This window comes from Theobroma cacao, chromosome 9, assembly GCF_053813885.1.
Source record: "Theobroma cacao isolate CCN51 chromosome 9, ASM5381388v1, whole genome shotgun sequence".
Classification (NCBI taxonomy): domain Eukaryota; kingdom Viridiplantae; phylum Streptophyta; class Magnoliopsida; order Malvales; family Malvaceae; genus Theobroma; species Theobroma cacao.
The window spans coordinates 44,185,625-44,199,007 of NC_142647.1; positions in this window are offsets into that span (position 1 = coordinate 44,185,625).

Sequence of the window (13,383 nt, forward strand, 5' to 3'; positions counted from 1 at the left end):
ATACTCTGCTTGCTAATATACTATCTATTCTATACGTATACTTGCGTAGTAGGATTTTAACTGACAGCACCAAATAAGGTGAACGTTGCATCAAATCAGGGAGTTGAGAGATACTGGGTCAACATCTATACTTAGTCAGGTGTATGTTATAGCAAAATCAGGAAAGTCATAAGCATGGTAGAGTACTTGATCAAATAGACGTTGGAGAGTCAATAGCATATAGAGTTTGAGTTTGATTCAATCAAAGGCTAAGAAAGCTTAAAAAAAAATTTAATGTCAAGGTACAAAATATTCAATTGAGTCTAGCCCATTTGTATACTCGCTCGCAGGGGGGAAATCTGAATTTTCTTAAGGCCTAGCTCATTCTCGTGTGCGAGCGAGCCCACTCATTTTTCTTCTTTGCAACAAGCCTATAGTATGTTTGCTTATTTAAAGCACTCACACCTTTATGTACCTTAGCAATGTGAGATGTTTGAACCTTATGCAATACACTAGTTTTCCAAAATGATCTATGCCAGAAGTTTATTTAGGCCACTCACCTAATTAATAACAATAAAACAAAGAAGAAAAAATGATATGGTAAATGATAATTATGTAAGGAAGATGCTATCTACATGGTTAATTGAGTTGATAAGGAAAAAAACCTATTTCCTTGTCAATTACGAAGAGAATTTAGGGTAAAATTTTGAATGTATCAGATGAATGTGGAAGTCTGTTTCCTTAAAAAGAAGAAGGAATTAATTAAGTTCAAGTTATCAATTTTGGAATAAGAAGAAACTGATTTAATATCAAAATTGGGAAAATTGGGAATTTGGAGCACTAATTGTAATCAATTCACCTTAATCTTTTTACAAAACTAGAAAATGTATATAGACTTGCCTATAATCCTATATTTACATAAATTAATCATCACTAAATTATCTGGAAATAGAATTAAGTTATATTAAACTAACTCTTAACCAACTAATTCTTCAAGCAGGTGCTCCTCGTGTTGTAACTAACTTCCAAAATCTTCAACTGTTAGCAATTGCCACTCACATGTGTCTCACCATGTGCAGCTCATGTGTTATTCTCAAGTAAATTATTCTTGACTATTAAGAAGAAAAATATAAGAAAGATGCTTGAAAATTAAAAAAGAAAAGAGATGATTTTTTATAAATTTCAGTTTCCTATCTCTAGTTAAAGAAATTGAAAATAGGAAAGTGTTTGTATAATTTAAACCAAGATCTAAATGTTGGATGATATGATCTAGCATGAAGCCCAGCAAATCTTCGTTCAATAACTTCATCCCATAATTATTTATGCCTCTAGCAAGTGAAGGCAAGGCAAATAATGGAACTTAGTCTTTATCTAAACTGTGCAATGTTGAAATTTAAAGAGAATTCTCTCACCCTTCAAATCCACCTAATTTAGTCGAGTCCTTTTAGTCAAATTAGAAATGTACCATGCATTGCACAAGGTGTCACGACCTAATCTGGGGGTTACGAATGGCACATGAGTCTAGTAGGCAGAACCTGTGAAACCCAAATAAGCTTCTCATAGAACGAACAAACAAATAGATGTTAACATCAATTCATAAGCCTACATGGCACATTTTTTTTAATAACATAAGCTCAATATACATCCATAACAAATTGCCTTTAACAATTTAATTAACCAAAGTACAACCATGTACTATTAACAAGGGTCTACATTGGCTATCATAATGGGTCCATGCTCGTACAAAACAATTTACAATTACTATAAACATAAAGACAATACATTGCCATCAATATAAACAACCCACACATATGTCATGACCAGCGGACTGGACTCATAGAGCATAGTTCCCATCAAATGCCAAAACCGTTGATAATTCGACTAATGCTAACCACTCACTTTCCCGCACAAGAATCCCCAAAGTTATTTATGTGCACATGGGAACAAGACATTGAGGTGAGTTCTCATTAACTCAATGAGTGGGCAATAGTCAATATGTATAACCAATCATATCAAGATATGCAACTCATAATAGCGTATACAAATTAGTTCATCAAACCCACTAGAACACACATTTGCTCAATGAACGACTTACCTTTCTGCTAGACATAATCCAATAGTTATCACATACTTACCACATTTATCAAGACTCATCAAAGTCTACCAATGTGACACATAATTATCCATAGCTTTCACATTATCATGAGTGTCGTAACGTGCTGGGTCAGGGAACCCGACCGCTAGATGTGGGCGAAAATAAAATATCTAGGAGTCTCCACCAATCGTCTTTTATCTAGGTACGATTAGACACCTATTAACCCGATTCTAATCAACAAAGTCCTAAATTAATTTTAGGTTCGTCGAAAGAACGAGAATTGATCCACGTTTTTTAGAGATGGGTTCGAGAGTGCAGGTACGCACGGAGTAGGGTTATCACCTCCATGACGCCCATTCCACGAACGGTACCATTTAATCTTAAGTTATCCTATTATAGCCTACTTTGATTTAATCCCCGCTTATTAACTAATTTTCTATTAAACTGACTGCCTGAGTCTTTTATTTGGTTTTTCGTAGGCACATGATGCAAGCGTAAAATGATGTCATGACTTGGTTATTTTAAATAATGGGGTTGGTAGTCTTTTATTGAAAAATTATTCGAAGACCATCCTAACGCTTTGGTGAAGTCTCAAAATTTTCCTCACCTAGAGATATCTTCGAAAAAAACTAGTCTCTACAAGATTTTCGGCAAAATCTCATCATCGGAATTCTCGCCCCATTAACAAGATAAACATGGCATGCTATGACAGGATAAAAATGATGATATCTACATAAACTCGTTTTATTAATTTAGTTAGTTCGTTATTCATGGGATAACATGTTTAATAATTTAAGATGATTTATTACCTTGTTCATATATTTATTATTATGTATATATTTTTTATGTATATTACTTTTTTACAATGATTATTTGAGTTAATGGGTATTATAGTATAGAAATCGGATTCATCTCGAAGCTTCGGTGAGAATCCGTCTCGAACTTTATGTATATTTTTTTAATATATATTATTTTTTAGTAATATTTATTTGAGTTAATAGGTATTGGAGTATAAAATTCAGATTTATCCCCACGTTTCGGTGAAAATTCGTCTCAGAACTCCACACCTAAGAAATCCACCCGAAGGAGATAACTCTTTACCCTTTTTAAATGAAAGTCTATCATCGGGTTACTCAAAATAATCATTTTATTTTTATAATTTTTATATTTGTATCAGGTTTTTTTTTATTATATTTATTATACTTACAAGTATCTAAATATATTTATACTATAAATATTTCCTTCTTTCTTTTTTATTATTTATTTTTCTAATTAAACTAAATCTATTACTACAACTATACTTTATTTAGACATTTATTTTTTTTGTTTTATATATATTTTGACTTACCTATTTTCACATATCTTCATAAATATCCATTCAACTAGGTTCCAAAAATTTCTTTTTTTTTTTTTGTGACTAAAATATTTAAAACACTTTCACTATTTCCTACTATTGACATTTTCATTTTCATGTTTTTCTCAGTATTTTAATTCTTTAATCCTAGAATATTATCCTAAAATCTTGAAATATTACAATAAAATGAAATTAATCCTATATATATATATATATATTATCAAGCAAATAGATTTTAATTAGACACAGTGGGTCAGGCCCAAATGCCAAGCATCAGCAACATAAATGGCCCAAATCGCAACAAAGCCTACCAAGGGAGTAAACTTTTTACCTGATTGGGTTAAATTGACCCAAACCGAATTGGCCTAGCCCAAGTTTGCACGGTGCTTTGTACAGCTGCCCTTTTTAGTGCAAAAAACGACGTTGTTTCAAATCAATGAAGGAGAACCATACACAAGCTCCAAACGGTGTCGTTTCACACACCTCCAACCCTAGCTATTTAATCCTCTTTTTCTTTCCTTTCTCCCTCATTTGCCTCTCATCTGTTTTTCTCTCTAACGCCGTTCCTCCTACTTCTCTCTAAGAAATTTTTTTTCTTCTTCTTCCTTCCTAACCCGCGGCTTTCTCTCATCTCTTTCTTCTTTTTCTCTCTTTTTTTCTTCACCGTCAGTCTGATCTCTTTCCTTCTCTTTTCTTTTTGCTGGCAGATTGGCAGATCTAGCCCCGAATCTTCTTTTCTCTGCTGCCAGTCACTTAATACTCAAAACCCACTAAAAACCTCACAACTTTCCCTCACCTAAACACGTCTGAACCCGGAATCCTAAGCCACCATCGTCTCTCCCCTTTTCATTTTTTTTTTGTATATTTTTTTGTATTTTTATTTTTTGTTATTGATTGTGGTTAGGGTAGTTGGCTGCTAGACCTTAGGATTGATTTTTTTTATTTTTGGTTGTTGGATCTGTGTTTTTTTTTAACGTTTTCTCTCTATTTTTTTTTTGTTTTGTATCCCGATTTTCTTCCAAAAATCCCCCCATGCTTTCAAAATCTTTTTGGTTCTTATAGAATGTGGTTGTCCAAATTTTTGGACAACCAGAGGAAGCAATCATGCTCGGTTCAGCTTGAATCCCGAGTGGCCTTCAAGTCAAAACGAATTTGCCAGACTGATCTCCAAATCTCGACCGTCGGAGGAGTATTTAATGCTCCGTTTTTGTTGACTGTGGAGGCCATGTGGGTCTCCCTACTCTTATTTCTTTTTATTTTATTTATTTTTTATTTTATTATAAAAAAAGGTGTCTACAATGAGCTATCATCAAGATGGTAACAAGAGAAAGGTTCTATAGGGTAAATAAAACTCGTCTAATGCTAAAGCCATTGACGGTAAACAAGACCATGGTGCTTGTGACACCTTTTAACTAGACCACATCATCGTCCGGAACATGCTCATCGGATGGAAATCATACGCATTTCGACATGTCCAATGGCTATTTACATAGCCAATAATATCCCATATACATATATATATATATATATATATATATATATATATATAAGTAAGATACCGAAGTCATCATAATTAGTGCTAGACATTCATGCATAATACCATTACCACTACAAAACCAAGACACCAAGCAACAAGGTTTTGTAACAAGTAGTTAATTCAATCAACATAGTTATAGCCAAGCTCCATCACCACAAAGTAGCCCATTCAATATACACAAGTTTGACTTAACAATTATGACTCAATTACATCCCATGGCAACACATATACATGTGTTGTCCATTACATGCATTACCTAATGTTCAACAATAACCCCACTCACCTAGAGTTCTTAATACAGCTCACCAATCACTTGTAGCTTCCAAAGCTAGTAATGTTTTAGCTTAATAACAATCTTTGAAGTTCAGTTTTCCCCTATCAAGAATATAAGAGCTAAACTCTTAGTTTCAAAAGATTTTAAGCATTTGATAATTTAGCTAAACTCTACGTCTAACTACCAACTCAAAATTCATACTTTTCTCCAAGTATCCAAGACTTTAGGTAGTTAAAACCTTACCTTATAGTTGATTTAAGTCCTCAAAGGAGTCCAAAAATTCTAACAGCTCAAAGGGAAATCATTGGTGCTGAAACCATAACCAAATTTTTATTTTTGAACCAATTAAATTAGAAACCAATTGGTAAAAGATTCAATCTTACCTCCAATATGGTTTCCAAAGCCTCAAAACAGCTTTTTCAATCTCCAAAATTCAAAGGAGAATGTGGGGTTTTGTAATGGAAAAGTTTAAGAGTGTTTTCCTATTTTGTTTTAAATGGGCGGAATGCCCAATGCCTTGTATAGTTTTATCATTTTACGTGCATTTATCAATAGATGCATGCATCTATCAATAAATTTATCGTATTACTCAACATTTTGTTCCTCATTTATTGATAGATTTATCTAGTCTATCGATTGATGACACATTGGACACTTTCACATTCTTCTCGTGTTGATATCTATCAATAGTTTCCGCAAATCTATTGATAGATTGTGTCCTAGTTGCCTTAAATTACTTACAGGTGGCTATTTATCGATAGTTTCCATGGATCTATTGATAGATTGTTTTCCAAATGCTACCTTTTATCTCACAGGTGGATATCTTTCAATAGTTGCGTGAAACTATCGATAAATGTTCTTTAGTTTTTTTCAATTTGCCTCTTAACTTAAATCAATCAATAGATGTAGAACATATATCAATAGTTTATACCCAAAACTTGAAACTTCAACATTCTAAGGCCCTTAACTCTATTCTCAAATTTTCTTAACCCATATTCACTCATAACATGCATCTAAACTCAACAAACATGGTCCATATTAACAACATATAGCCTTAAGCATATCAATACTTCATTTAAAGTCTTTTGAAAACACATAGGCATGCTCTATTGTACTATCTGCACATATTCAAATTCCATGCATGCTTCATTAACATCTCATTTTAAGCAAGCACACTTTATATACATCATTATCAAAGTTGAAGGGTATTACACACGGACACAATAATATATGATGTAATATTTGTGTTTAGTTAATTTTATCAAATATTTAAAATAATTAAAAAATAATATTTATGGGACAAATAAAGTACTTTTTGTTTAATCTTTTCATTTGAACTCCTACAGCTTTCTTTCTGTTCACATCCAAGTGACCTTTCCAATCTTTTTACATTCAAGTGGCTTTTCAAATCTCTACCAACTGCCAAATCATTTTTCCTATTTATGCAATTATCCCTACATGCTAAGTTCCTAATTGTTCTTTCTAAGTCAATACCCTTCCACAGCTTGCCATGTGTCGCCAAAGGGGTCAAGACATGACCAAACTTGGAAAAAGCTTTGGGCTTTATTTGCAAGTTAAGTTAGGTAAACTTAACTTCTAGATACACGGGAAAGAAGGTAAAATTAAAGAAAGCAAAGGAAAGACGTTTCAAGAGTTTTTTTTTTTAAGGGAATTCAATATTGCTTGTGTATTGTGTGTGTATGCGTGTGTGTGTTTTTTTAAAATGATATAAATCTTTGTTTTCTAACTATACTTAGAGAAAAATGGAAAGAAAATTCATGTTCCTAGTTAGGAATGAGGGTGGAAAAAGAGATGAATGCTTAGGTCCTATAACTAGCAAAAGTCTGCATTTGCATGGTGTAGAGGGTTTTTCTGGTAGAAAGAGAGGACGTGTCGCAATGAGTGAATCGGAATGCGCTAAAGGCGGTAGAGAGGAAGACTAGAGCAATCTTTGAAGAGTAAGTGCTTTGGTGGCAAGTGGTGAGGAATAATAAAAAAATAGAAAAAACGACAGATTACGGCAAATGGGAAAGGCTGAATAGAAAGAATGTTTAGAGGAGTATCAAGAGAGCTTTCAAGATAATCTCTGTTAGGTTTCCAATAATTTCTTATTGCTTCCCAACCTCCAAGGTCCTCATACTTATACTGGACAGGAGCATTTTTTATGAGTAGTTAGGAAAGCACGTTCAATCATAGGAGAACGTACTTGTCATGAAAGAGTAGTTAAAGAACGGTTTATCGGATATTAAAAAGAATGATCATATAGTTGGGTAGCAGGCGTAAGTTTTGGATAATGCAGTAATGGTACTTGATAGGGCGTCACGTGTGTTCTTAAGGAGTAAGGAAAGAAAAAAGGGTAAAACACATGCACTTCAAGGAAAGGTTAAGAGGAAGTCCTTTTAACTATCTTCATATCTGAGCCACCAAGCCAAACTCTTTAGAGCATCCCAAATGTGAAGGTAACTTATGAACCCAACCACTTGTTCAGAGCTACTTTCACTTCCCCATACGAACAGTTGTTCCATGCTTGTTCTTGGGTGTTTGCGCATATCCATTTGGAAAGCCCCTTGGGTGCTTCTAAGCTTGGAACACCCCTAGGCGCTTTTGCGCTTGAAACGCCTTTGGGCGCTTCCATGCTTAGAACACATTGGGCACTTCTGCGCTTGGACACCTTGGGCACTTTTGCACTTAGAATACCCTTGGACACTTCCATGCTTGGAACACCCTAGGTGTGCTTGTAACGCCCCAAGGCATTTCCACGCTTGAAATACCCTGAGCACTTCTGCGCTTGGAACGCCTCTGATGTAATTTTTTCTGTAAACAGTACTTCAAAAATAATAATTAACCAAAATTGAACATCTACACATGGAAACCTAACAAACAAAAAAATTTACAAAAAAAAAAATGTAAAGCCTCTTGCTGTGATAGAACATATTGCCACGTAATCCTCGATATCCCATCCAAATGTCAATGTAACACCATAACAAAGTAAAGAGGCCTAGCATGGAAAAGAATAGCCTGTCAAGAAAGCCAAGAAGACTGCCCGCGAGCCAGAATGGCGGGTTTTAAAAGTTTCATTGAAATTTTGAAACCTCAAGGAGGAAGCAGGCAAGTCATTCTTGGCTTTCCAGCGAGGCTCTCTTCTTCATGTGAGGCCTCTCTCTTCCTCTCAAATTAATTAGTCATGATCGTCTATTGGCAATTGCCTATTCAGGGTCTTCAAGTGTTTACTTATTTATATTTTTTTTCCCCTGCCAATAAAATATAAGAATATTAGATTATTGGATTCAGAACTTCTCCTCTTCTTTATTTTATTTTATTTCTGCCGCTCTAAGATGAATATATCAATTAATTAGATGCTGAAAAATGGTACATATTCTCACTTCAGCTGGAGGGACCCAAGTTCAAATTAATCTTGCAGCATGGCACATTGGTGCAGCAACTTGCTCAGAAAGTCGAATCCCATTTGTCTGTCCATTAAGGAATTTCCATTCGGCCATTAATGTTATTTTATAATTAAGTTAACTTCTTAAGTTGAATTATATCATGCTTCTTGACATATTAAATATTTTCCATATGTATGTCCCCCAAACCCAATTAAATTTACCAAAAGTTTTATTTTTATACATAATTTCTTAATTGCATTACATAAGGTTAGTAGATATTGCAATTAAAAGGTTCAAATCAGAATTCTAGATATATAAGACCTACCATTTCCCATTAGGCTCAAATCTGAAATAAGTAAACAACTCGTTTTCTCTTTTGACCTTATATCATTAGGTTCAAATTAATCAGAATAAGACCTAATATAACATATTGCTAAAAGAACAATTACAATTATATTATCTTCCACCCCCTTTTGGGTATTCTTTATTTGCCCACAGAACTTTTCTGTCCATTAATATATGATTTAACCCGAAAAATCAAAAGAAAATTTATTATCATGGTGTAAATTTGGAGCAATTTGATTCAATTCAATTATTAATTTGATTAAAATCATATGATCAAAAATCAAATTTTCAAATTTATTTATATATATATATATGTATATATATATATATGTATATGTGTGTGTGTGTGTTGGTATAGGAGAATCAATGTCATGTGAACATCATCTGATTTTTTGTTTATGGGTCTTAAGCTCCTATCCTTTTCTATAATTTTACAGACTTTATATCCTCATTTTTGAAAAGTTTAAAGTTTGCAGATTTCTAACTTACTAAGAGGGTGGAGAATAAATTCTACTAATAGTGATTCTTATAAATTTAGACCCTAGAAATTCTTGGGTGGTCATGACAGTTGTTTGCTTTATAGTCGATGATTCTAATGCAGCATATTTAAATCAAGAGTCAATTTATTTTTGTCACAAGGAAAAGATTTTGTTCCAGTTGACATTTTTTGTTCTCAGACTACCGTGCATTCCATTAATCTTTGCAGGCAAAGCATATTGGGTTTGTCAGTAAAGCACATTGATCTGTAGTCTTTTGACTTGTCCTGCAATATCATGCCTATTGGTCAGAAACGTAAGCAAAGTCTTTCTTTTTTTTTTTTTTCCCCAATTTTCTCTTCTTTCCCTGTTAGGGAGGAATGCACCCATTGATTTAGCAAATTTGAACCTTAACCCACTCTCATTTTATATTGGACTAAAAGCCTGTGGTCAATAGGAGGAAAGTTGTTTAAATGACTTTGTTCAAGGAAGTCAAGCAAGTTTGGTTGGACAATATTGTGCGCCAGTTGAATTTGAAGCCTTGAAGAACTTTCTGCTTTCATAAAAGTTAGATCAGAAGGGCGTTTGTCTGTGCTGTGCACTGAAGACAAATGTGGAATATGCATCAACATGGGCTGTTTCAGAGGTGCAAATTAAGAAATGGGAGAATAAAACAGTTGGCAGATTGATGGTATAGTGGGGAAGATGGTTTTGCGCAAATAAACAATCTTAATTCATCAATATTCTTTTCACGTGTCACTACAACTAGAATATATATGGTCTTTATTCTTTCAAGGTCACTATAAATACAGACTTCAGAGTGTATTATTGGCATATTAGATTTCTTTTACCCATGAAACTGAGAAGAAGAGAGGCATTACATGAAGATAAAGAGTCTTTGTTTGGTAGCCAGGGATGACTTGCCTACGGCTTTTCAGGTGGTTAATATTGATGCTATGATTATGAATGTAAAACCCCTGGCTCTGGTCTGCAGGCAGTCACCTTGGCTATGCTAACAGGCTCTTTTCTCTTATGTTAGGCCTTCTTTTCTTCCTATGTAGAAGCTTAATGCTGATTTTATATATGCAATTATAAGAGTACTTCACATATATCACTGACTTGCTACTCAAAAAAAAAAAACATGTATCACTGACTTAAGTTGTGCAATTCTTTTCTATGCATATCTGCTTCCAGGACAGGCTATATATATATATATGGCATAGCAGAAGCTACACACCACATCCTGAATTGAAGCACCAAGTCTCCATGCCCAAGGTAAGACATGATCGCATTTCGGATGCCAGAATTTAGCTTGGTTTAATTATCTAACTTAAAAAATGCACAATAAATTTATACATATATAGGTGGATATGCCCTATTGACGATAGACGCCGCATTCAACAATGTAAATTAAGTGGTAACACAATCACAATCTAGAAGCAGTGGATGATTCAAATCTGAAATCTGCACTCTTTCTCCACCTATAAATTGACAAGAAATTCCTGCCACTGCAATTCCAGTATAAATCCTTGTGAGAGTGTAAGTTTTTTCTTATTTCCCTTTCTTTTTTTTCGAAAGTGGAAATAAATTAAAAAAAAAAAAGAGAAAAAAACTTACAGTGGAATAATCTTATCCTGCAAGGTATTGGTCACGCTGTTCTAAGATATAAACAATAAGTTTCTAATCAAAACATCGAAATGAAAGCGCTAGGGAAAAATTAGTGTTCCTTTCGATTTAGAAAACCAGCTGTTTTCCATCGGATTCAATGTTCTAGAATAGTACAACCAATTCATCAAGTAAAGAGAAAACACCATTAAGGCAGCATGCTGCTGAGGAGTTAGGGTTGATTCAGGAATCCATATATGAGAAAGTGTAGCTGTTTTATGAAAGCCAAGATATTGGAGGTTGGTTAAAGGAAATTAAGAAGGCATCGAATCTGTTCAAAAGTTAGGAAGGAAAGTTAAGCCTGTCGTGGAATTGATCGAATTAACGAGTCTGAACAAATTGGAGTTAGAGATAATATTTATCAACTAATTTCCATTACAAATCTTGCTAAAGTGCGGTTGGAAGGGATTGAGTCCATAAAAAGCGCCACCGAAGAGCAACTGGCACAACCTAACTTGATGGAGAAATCAGTTAAAGATCGCTTTAGAGACGCTAAACTGAAACAGCAGTTTTAGTCGGAAGAGAAGGATCTTGAACAACAACGTCAAGAGCTCAAAGCAAAAGACAAGCTTTGTGAGGCATGCCTGGAAGAAATCAAAATAAAAGAGAAGCAGTTGGAAGAACTGAGGAAAACAAATATGAAGAGCGATTCACAAAGAATTCCAATGAAAAGAGCAGAAACTTAATGAATTCGCCCATAATGATCTAAGCTCTAACGTAAAAACAGTGGCAATAGAAAATCTTCAGGCTGCAGCCAATCTTTGTTGTGTTTTGATGGATATATGAGAGAGTTTCTGGAGTAACAGAAGCTTGATATTTCTGATATGCATTAACTCAGTTTTAATACATAGCAAAGCTTAACTAGTAAGCTTAGATCAGTACAAGGCACAAGAACACATACTAATCATTGCATAAGTTTTTCACTAGATGCATAGCTATCATAATAAGATAGGAATCTAGCTGTCTTAATACAAAATGATCACATATGATCCTAAGGTTAATAGCATGCACTGATGTGGTTTTCAATGCAAGTCCTATTTCAACAATCTTGAACCTGTTGTTCCATTAATATTCCAGCCTGTTTGGGTTGCGCAGCCTCCTACCCAACATCGACAACCAGGCTCCTCAACCAATATTTGGAGGGCTACGATTCCCTCTTTGCTCAATGCAGCCTCGTCCCGAACAGCAACCTGGTTACCATTTCCTGGAGTTGACATGAACATAAATCCACACTTCTGTCTCTGGTACTTAACATCCTAAAATCACCCAAGGCATCCCCTTAGTTGCACTTGGCCACTGCCTTTTGGTGGCTTTGGTTATCCAAGTTATTGATTTATTGTTCATGATTCTTGAATAATATTTTGATTTTACTAAAAAGGAAAGAATATATCCTAATGAACATTCACTTGAATGTATACTAAAATCGAAAGACTCATGCTAATTACCTCACTAATTTTGTTGCAAATATTTATACTCTCTTAAATGTCATGTAATTATTAGACAATTTTAAAGGAAAAATTTATCAAGTCAACTAATTCATAAATGAGATATTATAATCAAACTAATAAATTATTGTCACATCAAGTGAGATAAAAGTACTGAAACGAATAATATTTTTCAAATAAAAACATATAGATTCATTTGATTTGATTTTATTATGCTAATTAATAAACTACCTTACTATTATACCTTTTATAGATACCCTTATCCTAATAGTCAATGAGTTCTTTTCTTTAATACATGTGATCTTGAACCACACGATGAGAGGTAATCGTTTCGCAACTCATAATTTCCCTTCTTAATATTCGAATTTAAGACTTCTAAATTAGAATTTCAGGTCCTTAAGCACTTGGATATTTCCCATCGGAGACATAAACTATCAATGAGTTCCTTTACCTGAAGATTTGGTTCTATTTGACTTCATCAACAACTCTCTCTCATAAGCTTTTCTTCTTTCAGGAATCCTTTACTCAGGATTGAAGAGAATATGTTCCATTATGGGCAGTCAAATGATGCATACAAGGAAAAGGAGAGGAAATGGGCTCCAATTAGTAAAGATAATTAAGCATATAACAAGAGGCCGTGAATATGAAATCGAATTCCATTCCATCTAAAAGTTTTAAAACAACTGTTTGATGTACTATATACTCCATTGCCTGAAAGTATCAATACAGATATCATCTCCATTTTGAGCATGAAATGAAGAGCAATTGATCTGGGAGAGAGGTCTTATATGAAGACAAGAGTGTTGTTTGGTAGCCACGGATGACTT